Source organism: Palaemon carinicauda, chromosome 2 (assembly GCF_036898095.1).
Source record: "Palaemon carinicauda isolate YSFRI2023 chromosome 2, ASM3689809v2, whole genome shotgun sequence".
Taxonomy (NCBI): Eukaryota; Metazoa; Arthropoda; class Malacostraca; order Decapoda; family Palaemonidae; genus Palaemon; species Palaemon carinicauda.
In genome coordinates this window covers 33286543-33313281 of record NC_090726.1, presented here as the reverse complement: position 1 = coordinate 33313281, position 26739 = coordinate 33286543, and the positions used below count along the sequence as shown (strand labels likewise).

Here is a 26739-nt window from a genome sequence, read left to right as displayed (position 1 = left end):
CATTTCACATCAAAGCACTCTCCTGGCCATTTCACACCAAAGCACTCTCCTGGCCATTTCACACCAAAGGACTCTCCCAGCCATTTCACACCAAAGCACTCTCCCAGCCATTTCACATCAAAGCACTCTCCCAGCCATTTCACATCAAAGCACTCTCCTGGCCATTTCACACCAAAGCACTCTCCTGGCCATTTCACACCAAAGGACTCTCCTAGACAAAGCCCTCTCCTAGCCATTTCACATCAAAGCACTCTCCCAGCCATTTCACACCAAAGCACTCTCCCAGCCATTTCTCACCAAAGCACTCTCCTAGCCATTTCACACCAAAGGCCACTCCTAGCCATTTCACACCAAAGCACTCTCCCAGCCATTTCACACCAAAGCACTCTCCCAGCTATTTCACATCAAAGCACTCTCCTGGCCATTTCACACCAAAGGACTCTCCCAGACAAAGCCCTCTCCTAGCCATTTCACACCAAATTTTTTCCTAACCATCTAGTCTGCCAATGATCACCTAAAAATCTATTCACTCTTCTGTATTATCCAACAATGTTCAAGTCCTACTTTAGTTCCTAGCATTCAAATCTATACCAATAAACAAGTCAGTCTTCCGACCTTCCCAAAACCACAAAGTTTTAGAACCATTTTTCCTAACCTTAAATTTAAGCTTCTCTAACAATATCTAATTAAAATCTGAAAAATATTTAGGCCTACAGTAACTTTTGATATACCTATATTCTACAACTTTCTTTCATTCACAGTATACTCCTAGAATCCTCTCTATACACTAACTTGAAATTGAAGTGTGAGAGAGAGAGAGAGAGAGAGAGAGAGAGAGAGAGAGAGAGAGAGAGAGAGAGAGGATCTTTAACATGGGGACGGAGGATGGACATTTCATCCAATAAGTTTTTATACAAATTACACATTAAAATATTTACGCTAGATTTTTTAAATATAGGGCCAATGGTGTATTTAAACTATGGATTGCTCCAAAGATATTTGCTAGTTATTACTCATTATGAAATCTAAAATACAATAGGAGGGATTCAACTATGCATAATAGACTATTGAAACTTCAAAGGATTTTGTGTTAAGCAAACTTAAAGGACAAAAAGGATTGAAAGAATCGAAAGGCTAAACAAGAACACACCTTGAATTAATCATTTAAAGCAGATCAATTGAAATGCCACAAAAAAAAAAAAAATATTACGTCTATAAAAAAAATAAAACCTTATTTCCATCAACTGAAAGTTTTGGCACAAGATATTCAGTAATCTTATATAAGGTATTCATTCTTAATATAACTTTACAGTTTAAAATTTTCCCATCCAATTTACTATCATATACCGATTTCCTGAACTCTAAAAAAATATATAGATTACAAACTAAAAACTGCTTCAATACTCAAAGGATTCCCAAATCTTACTAAAAATACTCAATTCTTGAAAGTCAAAATCGACGAATCAAAAAACTTAGGAAAACTTTACTTTAGGATCTCATGATTTGAATGTCCAATCTCGCTGGATTGAATAAGTACCGTAAATCCTGAAGGTATTACTAGACTAAAATTTAACTGAAACAGTCCACCCCCTATAAGAAATAGCCCAGCCTCTTATCTGAAATAGCCCAGCCTCTACCTGAAATAGCCCAGCCTCTACCTGAAACAGCCCAGCCTCTACCTGCAACAGCCCAGCCTCTACCTGCAACAGCCCAGCCTCTACCTGCAACAGCCCAGCCTCTACCTGCAACAGCCCAGCCTCTACCTGAAATAGCCCCGCCTCTTATCTGAAATAGCCCAGCCTCTACCTGAAACAGTCCAGCCTCTTATCTGAAATAGCCCAGCCTCTACCTGAAATAGCCCAGCCTCTACCTGCAACAGCCCAGCCTCTACGTGCAACAGCCCAGCCTCTACCTGCAACAGCCCAGCCTCTACCTGAAATAGCCCCGCCTCTTATCTGAAATAGCCCAGCCTCTACCTGAAACAGTCCAGCCTCTTATCTGAAATAGCCCAGCCTCTACCTGAAACAGTCCAGCCTCTTATCTGAAATAGCCCAGCCTCTACCTGAAACAGTCCAGCCTCTTATCTGAAATAGCCCAGCCTCTACCTGAAACAGTCCAGCCTCTTATCTGAAATAGCCCAGCCTCTACCTGAAACAGTCCAGCCTCTTATCTGAAATAGCCCAGCCTCTACCTGAAACAGTCCAGCCTCTTATCTGAAATAACCCAGCCTCTACCTGAAACAGTCCAGCCTCTTATCTGAAATAGCCCAGCCTCTATCTGAAATAGCCCTGCCTCTTATCTGAAATAGCCCAGCCTCTTATCTGAAACAGCCCAGCCTTCTACCTGTAACAGCCCAGCCTTCTACCTGAAACAGCCCAGCCTCTACCTGAAACAGCCCAGCCTCTACCTGAAACAGCCCAGCCTCTACCTGAAATACTCCAAATTGAAAGACTTACTTGAAATATCCCACCCTCTGCCCGAAATAACTCCTTACCCTTCCTGAAATATCTTCTATCAGGACTACCAGAAATTTCATAGCCAGGATTTCAACAGGTTGATGAGAATGAGATATAATTTAGCTCTAAAAAAACTTATGGTTAGCTTACCCCAATATTGCAATCTTAGTTATTGACATTGAATTATTTAGGCCTAAACAGATTTTCAACTAAACTTAAGTCATCCACTATTCATTAATGCAATTTTGAATGGGAATTTAATGTATAAAAATTAGATTCATGAAACTAAAAATGAAAGAATTTAGGTGAATTAGTAAGCTGGCAATATAACTTGCACACTGTCCAAGACTTAAAACTTGAACCAGATACTTAAATCATTATTGTGAAAACCTAAAGTAGGGACAACTTCCTACAAAAAAAATTAAATGGCCAAAAACAAGGTGTTCTGGAAGTTCCACTTGCTCTGCTCCTGCTGAAGGACTTTACCGGGAGAGTCCGGATCCCACAGGACACATCCAGGAGAGTCCTTATAAGTGTTATAAGCGCCCAAGCAGAAGGCCACGTTAACCTGAAAGTCAAAAGTGTTAATAGGAACTCACAGAAAATCACTAATCAAGATTTATAAAATAAATTTTGTATAGTACCGTAATTTTTAAGTAATAATACATACATACATATACCAAGGCACTTCCCCCAATTTTGGGGGGTAGCCGACATCAACAATGAAACAAAACAAAAAAGGGGACCTCTACTCTCTACGTTCCTCCAGCCTAACCAGGGACTCAGCTGAGTTCAGCTGGTACTGCTAGGGTGCCACAGCCCAACCTCCCACATTATCCACCACAGATGAAGCTTCATAATGCTGAATCCCCTACTGCTGCTACCTCCGCGGTCATCTAAGGCCCCGGAGGAAGCAGCAGGGCCTACCGGAACTCCTATCACCCAGAGCTTTCTTCACACCATCCATCCACCCAAACCTTGGCCTTCCTCTTGTACTTCTCCCATCAACTCTTGCATTCATCACCTTCTCTAGCAGATAGCCATTTTCCATTCTCTCAACATGGCCAAACCACCTCAACACATTCATATCCACTCTAGCCGCTAACTCATTTCTTACACCCATTCTCACCCTCACCACTTCGTTCCTAACCCTATCTACTCGAGATACACCAGCCATACTCCTTAGACACTTCATCTCAAACACATTCAATTTCTGTCTCTCCATCACTTTCATTCCCCACAACTCCGATCCATACATCACAGTTGGTACAATCACTTTCTCATACAGAACTCTCTTTACATAAATCAGCTCAATCGAAAACAAATTAGGATATCATAACCCCCAAATGTAGGATATTTAAAGCCACAAAAAGATATTTCAAACCCCCAAAAGTAACACTAAGCTCCCAAAAGTACGATATTTTAAGCCCCCAAAAGTAGGATATTTTAATCCCAAGACCTGAAGGATTAACATAAACCAAGCTCATGCCGCTATCAGATTTGAATCATAGACATGGGATTCAGGTTAGGTTTACCCTAAGCCAAAATATAACAAAATTGAACTTACAAACAGCATCCTGGAACCAATTAAGTTTATAAGTTGAGGACCAATAGTTTTTAGTACTTTTGTTCACGTACTTCGTTCCAAATTTTGGAAAATGAGCGTTAACCAGTTGCAAACACAGGGGACCTTGCCATCCTGTGCTTGGCTTCTTCCACACGCTTCAACTTTACTGGGGCCAGATGACTTCTGCATATTGCTAGCCTGAAATAGAAGTTTCAGAATTAGTCCTGTAGTAAAAACAATCTATGAAAGCTTTCACTGCAGAAATGACTGAAGATCAATCTCACTTAGTAATTTGAATGTTTAATTTTTTCATGTACAGTGATGCCCCAGCATACGAAAGTAATCCGTTCAGGATACGGTTTCGTATGCTGATTTTTCCGTATCCTGAGTTGCGTTTTACATGTAAATAGCCTAATCCGTTCCAAGCCTTACGAAAAGACACCTTTTCTTTCATAAACACGCTAAACTGTAGTAATAAACATGCAATGCAGCCATTTCTATCATTCAATAATTAACCCAACCGTTAAAAACAGCCTAATCCATTCCAGAAACCACCATGAGATTATTCAATAATGTAGTTATAGCCTAGTTATCCCCTCCAAGCCCTAAGAAAACGGTCCGTTTTCTTTACTACTGTACAAAAATTACTGTACTGTATGTAAAGCATTTGGATCAGTGAAGGTGTATTGTTACCTGGACACCTAAATTAAGGGTTGATACCCTGAAAAAAAGGTACAGTACTGTACTCTCGGCGACGAGTTGGGATCTCGTAAGCTTTTCGTATCCTGAAATTTTTTCGTATACTGGGGCAAAAAAATCTTTGTATCGCTTTTCGTACCCTGAATTTTTCGTAAGCAGAAACTTTCGTATCCAGAGGTATCACTGTACAGTATATTAATTCAGTTTTTAATCTAAAGGTTTAAATTTTTCGACATTGATAATAAATTAATCTGGCGAATTCTAAATCATTCATTAAAATCAAATCACAAAATTGCTTTACTATTTAACAATATTCACAAATATTCTCCTATGGTCTCTTATCAAGCTCTTCAAATTTGCTAACACTTAAACAGGACCATCTGTTCCTATACCTGTACTGCAAAATCCAAATGCTTTACAATCAAGAACAACCTCAAAATTAATTAATTGAAACCTAGTAAGCAGATCTATACAACCAAAAGTTCTGGGTTGTACTACTATTAGCTAAGCTGTAACCCTAGTTGGAAAAGCAGGATGCTATGAGCCTCATAAGGGCTCCAACAGGAAAATATAGCCCAGTGAGGAAAGGAAACAAGGAAATCAATAAACAACAAGAGAAGTAATGAACAAATAATACAAAATATTTTAAGAACTATGTTAAGAACAGTAAAAGCATTGAAATGGATCTTTCAAATATAAACTATAAAAATTTCAAAAAACAGAAAGAGAAATATAGAATAAATTATCTTTTGCTTGAAGGTACACTTGGACACATCCCAATGTGTACCCTTAAGTAATAGATCATTTATTTCAAAAGACAGCAGTAGATTATCTTAAAATGAAGGGGTAACTAACAAAGAGGCAAAGCGAAGAAAATCTTCAAGAGCAATCATCAGTACAGAATTAATATGGTGAAAATGAAATTGTTAGCAGACAGAAATAAAATCATGGTAGTTTCAAGATGATTAATACTCTCAATTTCAGACTACTATCCAAATAAAATCATACCCTATTACCCTAACTTCTTACAAGATTCAGAGGCAATTGAAACTTCAAAATAGCAATATATACATCATACAATGTAAGATTCCCCCATCAGGTCACCTCTGTCGAACTTAGAAGACGTGATATTGTAGTAGAGTTGACTAATATCAAGACATTCGTCCACCAAAGGCATATTATGCATTACAGTAGAGGCAAAGTTTGAACTCAGATTGATTAAGCTTCCTCAGATATCGTGCAAAACAAAGTAACTTATTATTATTCATATAACTAGCTAAGCTACAACCCTAGTTGGAAAAGCAAAATGCTATAAGGCCAGGGGCTCCGACAGGGAAAAATAGCCCAGTGAGGAAAGGAAATAAGGAAATAAACAATATAAGAAGTAATGACCAATTAAAATAAAATATTTCAAGAATATAAATATTAAAACATATTTCATAAATAAACTATAAAAAATACTTATGTCAGCCTGTTCAACATAAAAACATTTGTTGCACATTTTAACTTTTGAAGTTCTACCAATTCAACTATCCAATTAGGAAGATCATGCCACAACTTGGTCATAGCTAGAATAAAACTTCTAGAGTACTGTGTAGTATTGAACCTCATTATGAAAAAGGTCTGACAATTAGAATTAACTGCCTGCCTAGTATTACGAATAGGATGGAACCGTCCGGGAAGATCTGAATGTAGAGGATGGTCAGAATTATGAAAAATCTTATGCAACATGCATAATGAACTACCAGAACGACAGTGACAGAGATTATCTAGATCAAGAATAAGAAATTTAACATATAAACAATGACAAAGACATCATGCCAATTGTCAGTTCAGAAAGCTTATTTTACCTTAGTTAAAACTGCTTGAAGTTCCACTACAGAATAATATTATTATTATTATTATTACTTGCTAGACTACAACCCTAGTTGGATAAGCAAGATGCTATAAGCCCAAGGGCTCCAATAGGGAAAATAGCCCAGAGCAGAAAGGAAATAATGAAATGAATAAACTACAATTAACAATTAAATGAAATACTTCAGGAACAGTAATATTAAAATAAATCTTTCGTATATAAACTATAAAAACTTAAATAAAAAGAAAAAAAAGAGGAAGAGAAATGAGATACAATAGTGTGCCCGAGTGTACCCTCAAGCAAGAAAACACTAATCCAAGACAGTTGAAGACCATGATACAGAGGCTATGGCCCTACTCAAGACTAGAGAACAATAGTTTGATTTATTTTGGAGTGTCCTTCTCCTAGAAGAGCTGCTTACCATAGTTACAGTGTCTCTTCTACCCTTACCAAGAGGAAAGTAGCCACTGAACAATTGCAATGCAGTGGTTAAACCCTTGAGCAAAGAAGAATTGTTTAAACAATTTCTAGAAAGCAGAAAGGCTTAATTACTAGCACTTATAATTATTACGAAGCTTCAATAAAAAGAGAAAAAAACATTCCCGATAAGAAAACATTATAAAAAATTGCTACTCAAAACCCTAACTTACAGAAGGTCCTCAATTTGAAAATATTCAGATACAAACACAAATCCAAATGAAATCATAAATTTCAGTTATTGTATCAAAAGATCATAAGGAAATGCTGTAATAAAATAATATATAATTTAATACAGTAAGCAAGTCGACATTTGCAACATAAAACAGAACTATTTGTTGACCTTTTCAGCTAAAAATTGTAAGCTTGCGAGTTAGATGATGCCTGCCCTAGGCACAAATTTAACAAAATCTGACTCGGAAACAGTTTCTTGGAACCTATCAAGTTTGTAGGTTGAGGATTTTGTGTAAAAATGTTATTTTTATTAGTAAAATAAATTTTTGAATATACTTACCCGATAATCATGTAGCTGTCAACTCCGTTGCCCGACAAAATTCTATGGAGGGATACGCCAGCTATCACAATACTAGAAGGGGGTGTATTTACCAGCGCCACCTGTGGCCAGGTACTCAAGTACTTCTTGTTGACACCTCCTCAATTATTCCTCGGTCCACTGGTTCTCTATGGGGAGGAAGGGAGGGTCGATTAAATCATGATTATCGGGTAAGTATATTCAAAAATTTATTTTACTAATAAAAATAACATTTTTCAATATTAAACTTACCCGATAATCATGTAGCTGATTCACACCCAGGGGGGTGGGTGAAAAACCAGTGTACAAGACTAAAGGATAGCTAAGTATCCCGTATTTCATATAATCAGTTATCCACAATAACAATGAAATAATAAGTACCTGGTAAGGAAGTCAACTTAAACCGTTACTCTGCCTTTAATAAGATCGTCTTCCTTACTGAGCGCAGCGTACCTCTTGGGAGGCTGAATCAACTCAAAGGTGCTAAAGTATACAGGGCTGCAACCCATACTAAAGGACCTCATCACAACCTTTAACCTCGGCGCTTCTCAAGAAAGAATTGACCACCCGCCAAATCAACAAGGATGTGGAAGGCTTCTTAGCCGACCGTACAACCCATAAAAAGTATTCAAGAGAAAGGTTAAAAGGTTATGGGATTATGGGAATGTAGTGGCTGAGCCCTCGCCTACTACTGCATTCGTTGCTACGAATGGTCCCAGGGTGTAGCAGTACTCGTAAAGAGACTGGACATCTTTGAGATAGAATGATGCGAACACTGACTTGCTTCTCCAATAGGTTGCATCCATAACACTCTGCAGAGAATGGTTCTGTTTGAAGGCCACTGAAGTAGCCACAGCTCCCACTTCATGTGTCCTTACCTTCAGCAAAGCAAGGTCTTCTTCCTTCAGACGAGAATGTGTTTCTCTAATCAGAAGCCTGAATAGTAAGAAACTGAGTTCTTAGAACTTGGAAAAGAAGGTTTCTTGATAGCACACTATAAGGCTTCTGATTGTCCTTGTAAAGGTTAAGACCTTTTTAGATAGTACCTAAGAGCTCTAACTGGGCAAAGTACTCTTTTCAGATCATTCCCCACCAAGTTGGACAGGCTTGGGATCTCGAACGACTTAGGCCAAGGACGTGAAGGAAGCTCGTTTAGCAAAAACCGAGCTGCAAGGAACATGTAGCCGTTTCAGATGTGAAAACAATGATCCTGCTGAAGGCGTGGATCTCACTTACTCTTTTAGCTGTTGTCAAGCACACGAGGAAAAGAGTTTTTAATGTGAGGTCCTAAAAAGAGGCTGATTGGAGAGGTTCAAATCTTGATGACATAAGGAACCTTAGGACCACGTCTAGATTCCAGCCTGGAGTGGACAACCGACGTTCCTTTGAGGTCTCAAAAGACCTAGGGAGGTCCTGTAGATCTTTGTTGGTGGAAAGATCCAAGCCTCTGTGGCGGAAAACCGCTGCCAACATACTTCTGTAACCCTTGATCGTAGGAGCTGAAAGGGATCTTACTTTCCTTAGATATAACAGGAAGTCAGCAATCTGGGTTACAGTGGTACTGGTTGAGGAAACTGCATTGGTCTTGTACCAGCTACGGAAGACTTCCCCTTGAGACTGATAGATTCTGAGAGTGGATGTTCTCCTTGCTTTGGCAATCGCTCTGGCTGCCTCCTTCGAAAAGCCCCTAGCTCTTGAGAGTCTTTCGAAAGTCTGAAGGCAGTCAGACGAAGAGCGTGGAGGATTGGGTGTACCTTCTTTACGTGAGGTAGACTTAGAAGGTTCACTCCTAGAGGAAGAGTCCTGGGAATGTCGACCAGCCATTGCAGTACCTCTAAGAACCATTCTCTCGCGGACCAGAGCGGAGCCAACCAACGTCAGCCGTGTCCCTTAGTGAGAGGAGAACTTCTGAAGTCCTCTGTTGACAATCTTGAACGGCGGGAATGCATACAGGTCGAGATGGAACCAATCCAGCAGAAAAGCATCCACGTGAACTGCTGCTGGGTCTGGAATCGGAGAACAATACAACAGGAGTCTCTAGGTTATCGAGGTAGTGAACAGATCTATGGTTGGCTGACCCCACAGGGCCCAAAGTCTGTTGCAAACATTCTTGAGAAGGGTCCACTCTGTGGGGATGACCTGACCCTTCCGTCTGAGGTGATCTGCCATGACATTCATACCGCCCTGAATGAACCTCGTTACCAGTTAGCTTTCGATCTAAAGACCAGATGAGTAGGTCCCTTGCGATCTAGAACAACTTCCACGAAAGAGTCCCTCCCTGCTTGAAGATGTAAGCCAGGGCTGTGGTGTTGTCAGAGTCCACCTCCACCACTTTGTTAAGCTGGAGGGACTTGAAGTTTATCAAGGCCAGAATAACCGCCAACAACTTCTTGCAAATGATGTGAAGTGTCCTTTGCTCCTGATTCCATGTTCCCGAGCATTCTTGTCCGTCCAAAGTCGCACCCCAGCCCGTGTCTGATGCGTCCGAGAGGAGACGGCGGTCGTGTTTCTGAACAGCCAAAGGTAGCCTTCCTTGAGAAGAAAGCTGTTCTTACACCACGCGAGAGAAGACCTCCTCTCTTCGGAAACAGGAACTGAGACCGTCTCTAGCGTCATGTCCTTTATCCAGTGAGCAGCTAGATGATACTGAAGGGAGGGGAGGTGGAGTCTCCCTAACACGATGAACAGGGCCAGCGATGAAAGTGTCCCTGTTAGACTCATCCACTACCTGACTGAGCATCGGTTCCTTCTCAGCATGCTCTGGATGCATTCTAGGGCTTGGAAGATCCTTGGGGCCGACGGAAAAGTCCGAAAAGCTCGACTCTGAAGATCCATACCCAAGGAGACAATGGTCTGGGATGGAACGAGCTGAGACTCCTCAAAATTGACCAGGAGGCCCAGTTCCTTGGTCAGATCCATAGTCCATTTGAAAATCTCCAGACAGCGACGACTTGTGGGAGCTCTTAAAAGCCAGTCGTCTGACGGAGCCGGACACAAGATCATGATACTGCTGCACAGTCTGTGAACTGTCAATCATGGGCAAGCGAGGAAGTACAGTGACAACCCGAATCTGTCTAGACTGTCTGGGTCGTACAGACAACTCCTTAACGGGTTGCTGAGGTTGCCGCACTGCGTCACAACAAGTCACTTCTGTTGGTTGTTGAACGTCTTCCCCGTGACACATTGACTCCGTAAACAAAAAATCCTCTAACAAGGACTAAGCTTGGAATGCATGTCATGCAACACAGCTCAAGGTCTATGGGAGCAGGTGTGGTAACAGACGGGATTAGCGACTGAAGTGGAACCATAACCTTCCCTGTAAGCATGTTATGCTTAAATAAAAGTCCATAAGAGGTTATGCAGCTAAAGGCTCCCTCCAAATGACAGAGTCCTCAAGGTAATATCAGAAGGAGGGAGAAAAGAACTTTCTCATCTACAGGGACCTTATCCTAGAAAAGCTAAGTTCTCTGAGTGAGGGTTCACTAGTGCAAAAGCAGCAGACTAGAAGGCAACGTTATGAAACTGCTTGACAGTCTAGTGAGTTGGCAACAACCCAAGATGTGTGACTGAGAAGCATGCGGAAAGGTATGCAGAGCATGATGTATGCAGAGTATGCTGTATGCAGAGTATGCTGTATGCAGAGCATGCTGTATGTAGAGCATGTTGTATGCAGAGCATGCTGTATGCAGAGCATGCTGTATGTAGAGCATGTTGTATGCAGAGCATGCTGAATGCAGAGCATGCTGTATGCAGAGCATGTTGTATGCAGAGCATGCTGAATGCAGAGCATGCTGTATGCTGAGCATGTAGTAAGCAGAGCCTGCTGTAAGCAGAGCCTGTTGTAAGGAAAGCAGAGCGTGTGCATGGCGTTTAACATTTCTCAGAAATTCATGACCAGTGCTAGAGTGCTTTATGCATGCTTGCATGGGGTTTAAAAATCAACATAATGTTTACCTTACATTCATAACTCATGATTCATATTTTTGCCATGGTTTGAAAATGGAGGTAAGGTATGCTGAACAGCAGAGTCAGAACGAGCTGGAACAACAATAGTTGTGGTTTCCTCTTCAAGACTCTGTTGAGGGAACACCTGAGGCTCAGTCTGCAAAGGCTGAATAAAAGACAAGCAGAAGGAAGGCGCATGGGTGGAGGAGGCTGACTCCTAGCATGAGTGGTTGAACCCAAGGGTTGCGCTTGCTGAGCGGTTGGCGGAAGCGGAGTAGCAAGTTCCAGTTCCTGTGGTGTGAGCGGAGCGCGATGAGGAAGAGGCTGCGCAGAACAAGGTAAATGTCTCGCAAGCTGAGGCTCCTGAGGCGCAAGGCTAAGGTGTTGTGGTGCTTGCCTTGTGGAGAGTTGAGCTCGCTGCAGCGAGAGCTGAGGAGACTGACTCATGGACGGGAGAGGTTGTTGTACCTCAACCGAGTGTTGCATCACTGGTGGAACAGCAAGTGGAGGCGGAGGAAGAGAGGTATAATCCTCCTGATCCCATTGTAAAGGTTGCCTTAAGGAAGGCGGAGGCTGAACACCACTGGGAACAGCAAACTCAGCACGTGGCTCAACATCGTACGCCTGGCAGGTGGTACTGCGATCAGGCGGAGCGAGCGTAGGCGGAGGGAGTGTAGGCGGAGGCGGAGGAGCAACACTCTCAGCCCGACACTCACGCATCAAGTCCGAAAGCTGTGCTTGCATGGACTGTAGTAGAGTCCACAACATCGTACGCCTGGCAGGTGGTACTGCGATCAGGCGGAGCGAGTGTAGGCGGAGGGAGTGTAGGCGGAGGCGGAGGAGCAACACTCTCAGCCCGACACTCACGCATCAAGTCCGAAAGCTGTGCTTGCATGGACTGTAGTAGAGTCCACAACATCGTACGCCTGGCAGGTGGTACTGCGATCAGGCGGAGCGAGCATAGGCGGAGGGAGTGTAGGCGGAGGCGGAGGCGCAACACTCTCAGCCCGACACTCACGCATCAAGTCCGAAAGCAGTGCTTGCATGGACTGTAGTAGAGTCCACTTGGGGTCGGCAGAAACTACAGTAGGCTGAGGTAAAGCCTTAACAGTCGAGCTCTGTTGTGGCAGAACCTTACTCCTCTTAGGCGGAGTGCATTCAACTGATGACTGAGGAGAGTCAGAGCTAACCCAATGACTGTGAACTCTAACTTCGTACGTCTGGCATAGGTCTGGACTTTACGTTTAAAAGGTCTTGAGACCTGAGACCAGCGTTTTCTCCCCTAAATTTCTTCTGCAGACGAGCAAAATAAGGGCTCAATCGTCTGCGGGTGGGAGTGACGGTCTCGGTAAGACACGCCCACAACCACCGAGGATACTTCTGTGCGCCGATCAAGGCCTGCTGAACCCTTCTGCCCTTCGACATTGCTTCTCCCCTGGGCTTGGGAGCTTGCAAGAGGTCCCGGACTGGGAGGACGACTGGCGCGCACAAAAGTACCCTCACGCACAACACTGACATACTTTGCGCTAATCACTTATCACTTTGATTTCTGTTTGCACTTATTTCACTGAACTCGAAACTTTAAGTGGTTTGTACCTGAAACACGCAATTCTATCCTTTCTCAAAAGTTAGTAATTGCGAAAACAGAATTACAATGTAACAGAAAAATCTAATGAAAGATAATTCAGTGGCTTTAAAGAGACTAAACACTAGATCACTCTAGAAACGTTTAGTTTCTTCCCCTAAAGAGACTAGGGAGAAGAGCAAAAACGATAACGACGTTACTCGTACGCCTGGCAGGCTTGAATGAAACGTTTATCCTCTTTCTCCCTCCGTCTCTATCTCTCTCTCTCTCTCTCTCTCTTGACTTAGAACCTGAGAGAAGAGCCCAATCATATATATCGTTAAAACATATTATTGTTAAAGGAAAAACTGAAAAGTTCCTTTATTAGGATCAAAACCATTAAGTTAAGAAAGAATGAACAAAACGCTAGACACGGTTACTCTTACTGCAACGTGAAACCGTGAACATTCTTTCTCTATCGTAACGATAGAGTGCAAGTTGAACGTTCTGAACGTCAACAACTGCAGAGACAAAACAAAACGTTAGTTCAACTTTGAAAACAGTACGAGACTATCAAAGAAATTCTTTCAAACTCTGTGGCGGAAATAGCATAATATGTTAACAGGTAAAACCGAAATGACGGGCTCAATGTTAATCAACTTCGGTACCAAGAAAAGACCGCCTACTATTAGGAAGGTCGAATATAAACAAATATAAAAATTAATTTTAATAAGTTTATAATAAAAGGAAGTTAATCGAAGAGGCCTATAAGAGGCGGAGAGATATAAAATAAATCTATAACTTTTGTTAAGCAAAATTAAGAAAGAGAGTCTATACTCTCTTAGACACCAACACTTCCGTCTAAGGGAAGGGTCGGCCATTGAAAGGTGAACGAGAGTTCATACTCTCTACGTCACCATAATTAATCAAATTAATTCCAAAAGCTAACTAAGCTAATATAGAAGTTTCCAGTAAAGCGACAGCCGAAATCAAAGAGAAATACTTCACCAAAGTCGTGAAAATACTCCAAGAACATAAGCGTATCCCAGAACGTCTTGCCGGAAGCACGACAGAGGAATAATTGAGGAGGTGTCAACAAGAAGTACTTGAGTACCTGGCCACAGGTGGCGCTGGTAAATACACCCCCTTCTAGTATTGTGATAGCTGGCGTATCCCTCCATAGAATTCTGTCGGGCAACGGAGTTGACAGCTACATGATTATCGGGTAAGTTTAATATTGAAAAATGGCTGTGTTAACATTAATGAGAACTCACCAAAACAGGGTCAATGTCCGTAGTGAGAAATAGACTTCTTGAGCTGGCAAAGACCTCTAACTTACGCTGTCCTCTTGTTCTTCCCTTACACACCGTTCTGTAATACAATAGAAAAAGAAAATATTAAACTATCCAAGCATTTTCATCTGGTGGTTATTATTATTATCATTATTTAGGCTATAACCTTAGTTGGAAAAGCAAGATGCTTTAAGCCCAAGGGCTCCAACAGGGAAAAATAGCCCAGTGAGTAAAGAAAATAAGGACATAAAACAATATGAGAAGTAATGAACAATTTAAATAAAATATTTAAAAAAAAAGTATCAACATTAAAACAAATTTCGTACATAAACTATAAAAAGAGCCTTGTATCATCCTGTTCAACATAAAAAACACTTGCTGCGAGTTTGAACTTTCACCAGTACAACTACGTACTTGATTAGGAAGAATATTCCACAATTTGGTTACATTACTCTTCTGAAAGACCTATGACACCTGTACTGTTGTTTGTCCCCTATGGATTCTTATCAAACCACGATAAAATAAGAACTCATCCCATTCTCAACACAATATAGTCATTCAAAGAACATCAGAATGAAGGGATTTCTCTCCTGTAAATACGGATATGATATAACATGAATGATTAAGGAAACTCACCAAGGAGAAACGGTCAGTGAGAGTAATGACAATCGGATTTCTTGAGTTCCATCCTTCTACCTGTTTTTTGATGATGCCGGCAAACATCAGTCCTCATTTCAGGTTGATGGCAAACTCCTGTCAAAGATTTATGACATCTGTACTTTCATTTCTCTCTTCTTTAATCACAATAAAAAAAGGAAGAACTTAACCTAGTCAAAATACTATATACAGAAAGAGCCCTAGAATGTTCAAAAATTTTCTAAGAAGCAAAATGATTGAAAACCAGTTTATTATACAAATACCAAGTCTGGAGTTTAAAGAAAACTCTTGATTCTGTTGCATATAATTTTGATGACATTATAATGGCCCCTTAACAAGAATAATTCAATTTAAATTTCTTATTTTTGGTCAAATTTCAATTATCCAAACATAGAAAATTGTCTAAAAAATTTTTTTTCGTATAATGAAGTGTTTTTGAAATAAAAACCTTTAAAAGTACTTTTACATAATTTTTCATGTTTAAACAATATACTGTACACCATGATATCACTTTTAAATAACAAACAAAATAATTATTCCTCTTATAATAAAGTTTTTTTTTTTTTTTTTTTTGTCAGAATTGAATTGTGAATGAAGGAAATTCTGATAGAAGGAAAATGCAACATTTGGATGATGCTAGTGTACCTTCATCAGAAAAGAAAGCAATCAGTTTAAATGTTAATAATTCATGTTTACTATGTCAGTCACAAACAAAAGAAACCTTAATTGAGAATTCAAAATGTGCAGCAAAACTTGTTGGCAGTATAAAGACTCGAAGTGACTGTGATGGTGAAAATTTTATGCATGTTTCTCAATGTCTGAAGGATAAATCTGTTGAAGACTTACCGAAGAGCAATGTAAAATGGCAACTTTCTTGCAATAAAAAAATGTACAGTACTTACGAAAGAATGCTATAAAAATTCCATTACAGAAAAAAATTGAAAATTAAAAGTAAATGAAGAGGATGACAGTCTCAGTGTTTGAGCAAAGGACCCACAACTAGATCCACATTTCACTCAAAACTTCAGAGTATGACTTGTTTCTTTTTTAACCTTAAACTAGAAACTGTCCATTACATAGTTTCTACATCATCAGAAGGTAAAAAGCTGTATGATGCTGTGAACCGGGGTACTAATTCAGAATAGAAACTTGAATTAAATGGATGTATTGACCCAAGAGACTGCCATGCCTGATTTTGCATACCACAAGGAGTGCTTAAGCAGAAATGTCGGCAATGTAATTAGAAAAACAAAAAAACAGCTGATGATTTGCCAAGAATGGCAGAATCTGGTAATCAGGTAGAATTTATTGATTCTTTATTGGAAGCTTTACTGTCAGGGAAAGTTGTCACAGTGATGGACGCAGAAAAATGCTACTAGGGAATTTGTCATTGCAAATGTGTCAGAGACCGATACAATTTCCAGAAAGTCCTTAAAAGTTGTATAGAAAATCCACAGACAGCATTGAACGAGAAAAGATTTCATGGTACTGCACCAGTGCAACTCAAAATTATGAAAACAATTGTCATCACTTATGCAACTATGAAAAAAGTTGCTATCTCACTCTCATCATCATCACCACCTACGCCAGTGATTCTCAAACTGGGTGCCGTGGCACCCTGGGGTGCCATAGACAGCGCCTAGGGGTGCCGCAAAATTGTCATGAGTTTTGTCTTGGCTAAATCGTCTTAATGAACATTTGAAAAAAAAAGTTTTCAAAAGTCTTCATATAATTATCAGTGTAGGTAGGAAGTTACATGCTCAAACATTTCTCGCAAATAGAGGTTGATATTTCCTTTTCTATACTACTACTACTACTACTACTACTACTACTACTAATTGCTAATAATAATAGTAATAGTAATAATAAACAATGATAATATAACAACAACAACAAAAATAGTAATAATAAAGTGTAACAGTCGACTCTGTTCATACTCACATTTTCTTTGTTTATACTCGTTGCCCGTCCGATACGTGTTCGGTTCTCGTCGGCTTTGTATACCCCCAGTTTTCCACTCCCGAGTCAGTGAGGCATAATACCTCAAGGCATAAGTTCTTTGCTGTTTCTGGGGTTATATTACAGTTGTTTCTTCTGGTGTGGTGATGAAGTTACTCCCATGCCTTTATGTGTTATTTGTGGTGATAAATTAGCTAATGAAGCAATGGTACACAGTAAATTAAAAAGGCATTTAACTCTGAAACATAATCATCTTGCTAACAAGCCTCGGTCCTACTTTGAAGGACTTTTAAGTGAGCAAAAACAACAGAGTGCGATGCTTTCTAAGAAAGTCAAAGTTGCTGATAAAGCACAAGAGGCCAGTTACTTAGTTGTAGAGTTAGTTGTTAAAAGCTGACGAGCAGGCGATTGTTGAATCGTCCGTGATCGCTGGCGAGCAAGAGGGCGACGCGTGGAATCCTGTGAAGGAACAGTCGGCGCGGCGCATTCACGAACAGGAACAGGAAGCGCGTGGGCGCACATGTGTTTTAGAGACGCGCTGGCAAACGCGCGCGATGTTGTGCAGGAACAAGCTGAGGATCGCGAGGGCGCTCAGGAGACTGATGGCGCGCAACAGGAACTGCAGGATAATCGGAGACCATAGGGGAGCGCTGGCGAGCAGAAGGGCGATGGTCCTCCGAAGAGCGCTGACTAACAGGAGAGCGCTGACGAGCAGGAGAGCGCCTGTGCGCTAACACTGCAGAAGGGCGAGCAGGGGAACGCTGGCGCGCTGGGCGCTCTTCAGGAACAATAGGATGAAGGATGTCCTCAGGAGAGCGCTGGCGAGAAGAGGGGCGAACATCATGAGAGCGCTGACGAACAGGAGATCGCTGACAAACAGGAGCGCGCTGACGAGCAGGAGAGCGCCTGTGCGCTAACACTGCACGCTTAAGGGAAGAATCCCTTCGCCCCGAAGGGACCGTTGCCCGTCGGGTGACGAGGTCAGGCTGCTGAACATCTGCCCCAGAAGTTGAAGGTCTGGAAGGCGTAGGAGACCGATCCCCAGAGAGGTCTAATGAAGCTGGAGCTGCAGGCTGTTTACGGCGAGGAGTCCCCCCTTCGGAAGAAGGAGAAGATCCAAAAAGGCGCCTCTTAACACCCTTATAAGGAGACGGGAGGCCCTTGCGACGTAGCGGACGGTGAGCCTTACGGCGAAGGCGGCCACGAGGAAGATCATCAGGACCATCAGTCCTCCGAAGGGGAGTCTCAGTCAAAGCACTCCCCTTAGAGGGAAGCTGGACAGCAGAAGAGCCCGTAGGACTCCCTTCCCCCTTCGAAGGATGTACGGAAGGGGGAGGAGAGCCGTCAGCACCAACATCCCCAACTACACCAGCAGAGGATTGCCCCGCCCCGTCGGAGGCCTCTGCCACCCCGACGTCGACGATAGACAGAGGATCTACCTCTGCTATCACCGGCGACTGCTTAACGGCGGCCCCCAACTGGACAAGGTCAATCAGGGCAACCCTGGAGGGCAAGCCCTTAAGCCCCAGGGAAGCCCAAATCTGTAAAAGATCATCGTTAGACAAAGAATTATCAATAACCTCCCCCGGGGGAGGAGGAGAAACCGCCCCGCTATGGGAGGCGACGCCCTCTCCCCCAACCCAAGGTCGGGAAACAGAACTAGGGCCTGCGCTCCCACTTGGCCGACTCTCCTTAGTAGCCGAACGAGGGGGAGCTTCGGATGAGGTTTGGGCGGCGGAAGAAGTGTCCCGAGAACCTTCCTCCTTCAAGGCAAACCCTGAAGGAGAACGGTCTCTCTTGGACTTCTTCTTACGCCGGCGGCCAAACCTCTCCCACTGGGAGGCAGACCACTCACTGCACTTATTTTCTTGATCACGCCGTCGGCCTCGACACTGCGGGCAAAGGGTGTGAGGGTCAGTGTCCACGGCCGACATAAAAGTACCACAAGGGCGGCCGGCAATTCCAGGGCACGTACGCATAATAATCATAAAGGCAGTCAACATCTAACACACAAACTGAAAGAGAAAGCAGAAAAAGATTAAAGGCTGTCAACGAGGACGATGGACAGACACGTCTGTTCATCGCCGGAGCCAAAAGTGAAGTGAAGCAAATCACCGGTGTGTGGGGGGGGAGGGGTAGCAAGCTATCCCTTCCCCTACCCCCGCTAACTAGCGCGGGGGTAATTAACCCTTGTTAAAAACTATTGGTTCGACATTTCAGCTACGCTAAAAGGTAAAACCAATGTAAATAGCGTGGTTTGTATTTCGGTTACGGAACAAAGTCAGGTTTCACATGAAATAGATATCAGGTTATTACCAATGTCATTTTGCTTACTGTATTAAATGAGAAAACATTGTTTTACTACAGTATTTCTTTCTCTTATCTTTGTTACTTTCAGTTGGATTTGTTTCTATCTCCAAATGTTTGCAAGTCTGGAACCTTCTGTCCTGTCATTGTCCCCTATTGCCCCTAATCAAACCACAATAAAATAAGAACTTACCCTATTCTAAACTCAATATAGTCATTCAAAGAACATTAGAATGAAGGAATTTCCCTCCTGTAAACAAGGCTTTGTTATAACATGAATGATTAAGGACACTCGCCTGAGAGAAAGGGTCAGTGAGAGTAATGACGATCAGACTTCTTGAGGTCCATCCTTCTAGTCGTTTGTTGGTGATGCCAGCAAACATCAGCCCTTGCGTCAGATGTATGTGAATCGTCTACCTGAGACCGTTGCTAGTTTCACTTCTGCTGCTGAGCTTGCTCCAGAGCCATGTCCCACGAGATTATGAGAATGGAGTACTGTACGCAATTGAAGATGAAATATCACTGGAAGGAGAAAGGATTAATGAGGTAGAATCATTTAAGTATTTAGGAACTATGATCTCCAATACAGGGTCTTTAGTATTGGAATTCTTCTGTCTAGTCTTCATTTTGGGGCGATGGTAAAATCCCGTCAAAGATTTATGACAACTGTACTTTCATTTCTCTCTTCTTTAATCACAATAAAAAAAAAGAACTTAACCTACTCAAAATACTATATACAAAAAGAGCCCTAGAATGTTCAGAAACTTTCTAAGAAGCGGAGTGATTAAAAACCAGTTTATCAAGTTTGGCGTTAAAAGAAAACTCTCGGTTCTGTTGCATATAATTTTGATATCATTAAAATAGCCACTTACCAAAAATAATTTAATTCAAATTTCTTATTTTTGGTCCAATTTAAATCTTTGTAAAGGGAATTTCATATACTGTACATAGAAAATGGTCCAAACATCTCTTTTTTTTTTTTTTTTTTTGCGTATAATGAAGTGTTTTTGAAATAAAAAGCTTTAAAAGTATTTTTATATGATTTGTTAAGTTTAAACAATATACATCATGATATCACTTTTAAATCGCAAACAAAATAATTATTCCTCTTATAATAGAGCTTCGTATTTTTGTGCCAAATTGAGTTGTGAATGAAGGAAATTCTGATAGAAGGGAATTGTAATGCTTGGATGATGCAAGTGCACCCCAATCAGAAAGGAAAGAGAGGCGTATAGCCGTAATAAATGTCAATTCATGTTTACTATGTCAGTCTCAAACAAAAGAAACCTTGGTTGAAATTCAAAATGTCCTGAAAAACTTGTTGGCAGTATAAAGATTCAAAGATTCTAATAGTGAGGCCTTTTCCATCATAAAGCTCAATACTACACAGTATTCTAGAAGTTTTATTCCAGCTGTGACCAAGTTGTGGAATAATCTTTCTAATCAGGTAGTTGAATCAGTGGAACCTCAAAAGTTCAAATTTGCAGTGAATGTTTTCATGCTGAACAAGCTGACATAAGTCTTTTTAGTACTTATATGAAAGATGTTTTATTGTTGTTACTGTTCTTCAAATATTTTTATAATCACCTCTCATATAGTGTATCTCCTTTCCTCACTGGGCTATTCTTCCCGGGTGGAGCCCTTGGGTTTATAGTATCATGCTTTTCAAACTAGGGTTGTAGCTTAGCTAGTAATAATAATAATAATAATAATAATGACTGATGGTGAAAATTACATACGTTTGTCAATATCTGAAGGACAAATCCATTGACGACTTACCGAAGAGCAATGTAAAATGGCAACTTTCTTGCAATAAAAAAATGTACAGTACCTACAAGGGAATGCTAGAAAAATGACAAATTCGTAGATAATTTGTATTTTTCCTAACGATACAAATATGACAAATTCGAAGATAATTTGTATTTTTCCTAACCATACAAACCTTAGCTATTTACAAAGGGTTATTACTTTTAGCGTAGCTGAAATGGCGAGCCATTAGAATTTAACGAGGGTGTATTACCCCCGCGCTAGTTAGCGGGGGGGTAGGGGAGTGGTAGCTAGCTACCCCTCCTCCCCCTCACACACAGGTGAATACTCACTTTCACTTAGAGGTAGGACTTGTCTTGGGGGACAGGGCTGGCGGGCAAATATGTGTAAATAGCTAAGGTTTGTATGGTTAGGAAAAATACAAATTATCTTCGAATTTGTCATTTGTTCCGTAACCGAAATACAAACCACGCTATTTACAAAGGGTGACTTATCCCTTAGGAAGGGTGGAAAGTCCCCAGCCATACTGGCTTTGGCTTTACCCGGGGACTCAGAATCCGAGTGAGTCGCACTCGAGAAAAGGAGTCCCTGCACCTCACAAGTTCCTTGCACCGCAAGGAACCATGTGGCCTACGTAAGCTTGTGTGTGAAGGAAGAAGTGTGACCCGTCTTAGGCAGTTGACCTGGAGTTCCAGAAGGAACTCTGGGTTAAGACGTTCCCAATACCACCTCGTTAGGGTATGGGGGACGCGACAGTATTGACTCAATACTCGGAACACAAGGAAGCATGGTTTACCTGCAGAGGTTCGAGGTCAGCTATGCAGAGACCAGGATGCTGCTTCCCTGTAGAGGGGATGATGAAGAAAGAAGTAAGGGCCAGACATACTTCTTTCGTTCATGCAGACTAAAACCTGATAACAATGCCCTCAACCTTCTGCTACCTGTCCAAAAAGGAGCCTGAGGTTAGACCAGCTGTTGTGTAGCCACCACAGAGCGATAGAAAACGTATCGAGACTCCTGTGGGTCACGCCCTGCAGGAAGCGGGCTGCGAAGGTCATCAGACGCTTCCAGACTCCAGCTTGTAGCACCTGCGTCACAGAGTAGTATTACTCGAAGGCGAGGGACGTTGCGATGTATCCAACATCGTGCTGTAGGGCGACGTGACGGGGGAGGGTCTGAAGACAGGTCGAGATGAATGTCCTTGAGTCCGGGCTGAAGAGGTATACTGGTGACTCTCCCCCCATGTCCTCCTTGTGTTCCCAAATCGGCTGCAACTGAGGCCAAACTGCAGCTGTTCCCAGCGCTAACCTCTCGATTCCTGTACTGGCAAGAAAGAGAAGGTCTTGGGACATCAGACACAGAATGGAGACTCAAAATCTTGAATGAACCGGACCGAAGGGTCGGGACCCTCAGATTCTGAGTCTAGCCAACAACTCAGGAGCGAGCCTGAATGTTGCCTTCCCCTCTTCCTTAGAAAGGGGGGGAGTAGTAAGAGACCAAGAAGATTGCTTACACACTGGCCGTGGCCAGAGTGAGCAGAAGACCCAGGGCGGAATACAATCCGAGGCCTGACGTAAAAGGGTCTTGAGAAGATCTCTTAAAGGACTAAAAGTCCGAGCCATGCTCCAAGTTGGAGGTCTTCCTCCGACTAGGGCAGGGACGATCGTAGCTTCGCATGAGCGAGGATAGATCCAGCGGGCAGGAAAAAGTTATTCCTTTAAGCCTGAAGGTCAGGGAAAGGCTGAGCGACAGGCTTCATTGCCAAGAGCGGAAAGGAGTTTCCTCCCGCCGAAAGGCAATAAGACCGTTATTGCTGGAGAAGAGGCCTCACGGGAAGAGGTATATCTCCCACGGCACCAACCACCTTAGACTCTTCACTTTGCCTGGGAGACCCTTGTGGATGACTATCGCAGATGACGCGACCTCCGTACCGCGACTGTAGCGGGTTGTCTCTTCTAGAGGAGGAAGCGCAGTGTCTCCAGGCATGAAGCCGAAGCGACGCCCCGGTTCGGGAGAGATGTCGCAGTGTGGTTGCTTGAGTAGTCTGCGCCGTGGGAGAAGCTCTCCCGGGAGTTCCGTCAGGGGAAGCAGAGGGTCCAGAAACCGTTCTGCACATAGTCCCAGTGGAGCTCTCCCATTGAAAGGTTGACAGACAACCTGGTTTTGTTGAGACCCATTGTCCGCAGACAAAAAGGAGGGAAGACGCAGGCGTCGAAGTTGTCCCACCATCACCGGAATGCATCTTGCCAGAGTCTCGGGGTCTGAGACTGGGGGGAAAACTAGCGGAAGCTTGAGGTTCCAAGCTGTCGCGATCAGGTCCCCCAGACCAGCACTTGCTGGTTACCCAAGGTCAAAGACCCCTAGGTACACTCTCTCTATGAGGCTCTGCTCGGATAGTCTGAGAGAAACATTCCCCTGCCTGGAATGAGAGAGCCGATGGTGGAATTGAGAGAATCTCAATCATCCCGATATCTCTACTGCAAGATGTGAAGGTGTGAAAATGCGTCCCCTGCTGGTTAGCATGAAGTCGACACGCAACGGGGCGACTTGGCAGGAGCGGTAGGATCTGAAGAGGGGTCAGACTAAGGCCCTTAAGCCTGCCTGAATGATGGAGAGGTATCCTTCAGGTCTTGACCATAGGCCTGGACCGGAACATGCCCCCCCCCCCTTTCCTTTGACGAGTCCGAGAACCGCATCAAGAATGTGGGGAAAGGACGAGAATATCCACTACCATCAAGAGGCTCCATAGGTCAACACCCATTGCAGGTTTAATAGTTCCGCTGGTCCCATAGGGCCAGGGAGTCCGGTTAAACATTGCCTGAAGCCACCGGAACTTGGATCGCCCCACATGGAACTTATCCTGAGGCGACCGTTCGGACTATAAACGGGTCAATGAGGAAAGAAGAACTAGGAAACGTTCCAAGGTAGGGCTGAAAACTCTGCTTGACTGAGAACAGGTACTGCGACTCTCCTCAGTCTTGCCACGGTGAACCGAAAGGAAGGCTCGGAGGATGTGGTAATAGAATCTGGCGTCCCCAGGTGGTCACCCATCCAAGTACCGACGTTGCTTAACCTCGCTGGACGGACGAGAAGCGGGGTTTCCAACGTGGTAAGGCGGTTGACTCAATATCATGGCCAGATACTCCAGATGTTGAGACAGAGGAAGAGAAGGCTCCAAGCAAAATACCATGAGCCCACACTCATGGTCAGCATTCGGAAGCTTTTCCCGGCGCTGAAGAAGGTCGAAACCCGAGCCTACCGGAATTGACTAGCCCTCCAAACAGCAGAGGAGGCGGAAGTCTGCACCTGAGCGGCCAAGAGGAAGGCAGGGAGAGTTCTCTGGGGAACCAAACCTGCTATGACACGGCGGGATAGCCACACTGCATCGTAAGCAGGAATACTTGCAGTTTAGGATGAATTCGACGAGCACCCTGGAAGATGGATGGAATGGAAACTGAAAGTACCCGTCCTTCCGATTCAGGGTTAAAGGAGTCCTGTCGCCTCGTTACCAGTCTGATCGATTCTGCTGGTCTACGCTGGCCGAAGTTTGTTCAACAAACTTGATCAGGGCTGAGAGGTCGACTATGGACATCCCCTCTCAGATCCTTCCTTACAAGAAAGGATCGACTGAGGGGGCCGGGGGTGAAGCCGTCGATGATCCTAAGGAAGACCTTCGCCTAAGGTATGGATCATTCTGCCCAACCGGGCAACTCTACTGATGCTATGGCATAGAGGTTCAGAGACACTGAATTCGCTGACAGAGACGGCAGGCGCGATATCCTTGGCTACTCACAGAGATTGTGCGGGAATGGGCATCGGGAAGCTGTCATTCGGATGAGTAACCTTAAGCATCCTCCCAGGGAAAAAACCTGCAATCCTAGAGTTCGTGAACTCCTTTTAGGACTATGCCCCCCCGGGGGAGTCTCCCGTGCCATCTGTTCCTGACAGGAGGAAACTGCAATTGGACACCTTGTCCCAGTTGTCGTAGCCGATAACTTAGGGCGACGTGGTTGAAAGAAAAGGGAGCTGGAGCCCTGCAGAGTCTGGAAGAAAGCGCCTTGGAGGAGTGAAACCGGAAGTCGATTTACTCCGCACAGCAGATGTTTAAGTCTCTGTCCTTGGGCAAAGACAAAACTCTTCTCAAGGATGGAAGGGTGTCTGAGGTCGTTGACCTCCACAGATGAGACACCCGAAGGAAGACTTCAGTCAGTGCGTCCAGATGGTACAACATCGAGCTTGTCCGCAAGTAGATACTTAACGACGAAAGGCCAAGGTGTCTGAGCTCGAGAGGAGGAAAGTACCCTTGATCTTCCTGTAGCTTCCTTGAACCAAACCTCGGGCCGTAACCGAGGAGGGAAAGAACCTGGTAAGCTCCCAGAGGAAGAGGTAAGCAGTCACCCCTTGTCCGATGGAGAAATCTTCAACGGAAAGCCCCCCCGCCAAAAATCCTTCCAGGGCGGGAGAAGGAGAGAGTACTCGTGCAGGAGAGGGGACCCTCGAGACCGACCTCTTGGGAACCAACTTCGCCCTGGGGGAAGTCACCACGAAGTCCACTCCTCTCTTTCTCTTCAGCGTAGGAGAGACAGCCGCTGGTTTGTTACCCTGGCCGGTGAGTGCTGGTTTCATAAACCTCATTAACGCCCGTGCCAGCGGATCAAACCATGTCTGCTGCTCCAAGGACACAGAGTCCGAAATCCTCGCTAAGGTGAAAGGGATCGGGCGATCCTTTGGAGAGGACACGACGGTTCCTGCCTGAAAGAAGGTGGGAAGAATGCTGTACTGACCTGTCTTCGTCCTGCACTACCAACCTGTGCTTGGATGGAGGTGATCCCGAGTGCCGCCTAGGAGCACGCGTCCCTGCTGCTACCACCGGCTGTGGAATTCGCCGCGAACTATGGTCGCGCGAGGGCGAACGGTCGCGCAAAGGCGAATGGTCGCGCGGGCGCGCAGGCGAGCGGTCGCGCGGGCGCGCAGGCGAGCGATCGCGCGGGGCGCGCAGGCGAGCGATCGCGCGGGCGCGCAGGCGAGCGATCGCGCGGGCGCGCAGGCGAGCGGGCGAGCGATCGCGCGGGCGCGCAGGCGAGCGATCGCGCGGGCGCGCAGGCGAATGGGCGTGACGGCGAGGGATCGTGCTGCCGCGTAGGTGAAGAAGATCGCTGGCGGTAAGCGATGGCGAGCAGCATGTGTAGGTGAATGATCGCGTGATAGGGTGCGATGGTGATCAGCATCCGCAAGAGGGCGATCGTTCAGGGTTGTGCGATGAGGAGCAGCATGCGTAAGCGGGCAATCGTTCAGGGTTGTGCGATGGCGAGCAGCATGCGCAGGTGAATGATCGCGTCAAAGGGTGCGATGGTGATCAGCATCCGCAAGAGGGCGATCGTTCAGGGTTGTGCGATGAGGAGCAGCATGCGTAAGCGGGCAATCGTACAGGGTTGTGCGATGGCGAGCAGCATGCGCAGGTGAATGATCGCGTGAAAGGGTGCGATGGTGATCAGCATCCGCAAGAGGGCGATCGTTCAGGGTTGTGCGATGAGGAGCAGCATGCGTAAGCGGGCAATCGTTCAGGGTTGTGCGATGGCGAGCAGCATGCGCAGGTGAATGATCGCGTGAAAGGGTGCGATGGTGATCAGCATCCGCAAGAGGGCGATCGTTCAGGGTTGTG

The 26739-nt window shown here is 44.0% G+C and overlaps 1 long non-coding RNA gene across 1 annotated transcript in view; it reads right to left on the bottom strand.

The window, feature by feature from the left end:
* Positions 1-1222: 1222 nt before the first annotated feature.
* The window catches only part of LOC137616319 (uncharacterized), a 47129-nt gene continuing 21612 nt past the window's right edge, over positions 1223-26739 (bottom strand). The window contains exons 2-5 of the long non-coding RNA XR_011039390.1: positions 15024-15140; positions 14370-14466; positions 4024-4221; positions 1223-3024 (exon numbers count right to left, since the gene is read on the bottom strand). This is a non-coding gene — a long non-coding RNA (uncharacterized lncRNA). The remainder of the gene's footprint in view (positions 3025-4023; positions 4222-14369; positions 14467-15023; positions 15141-26739) is intronic.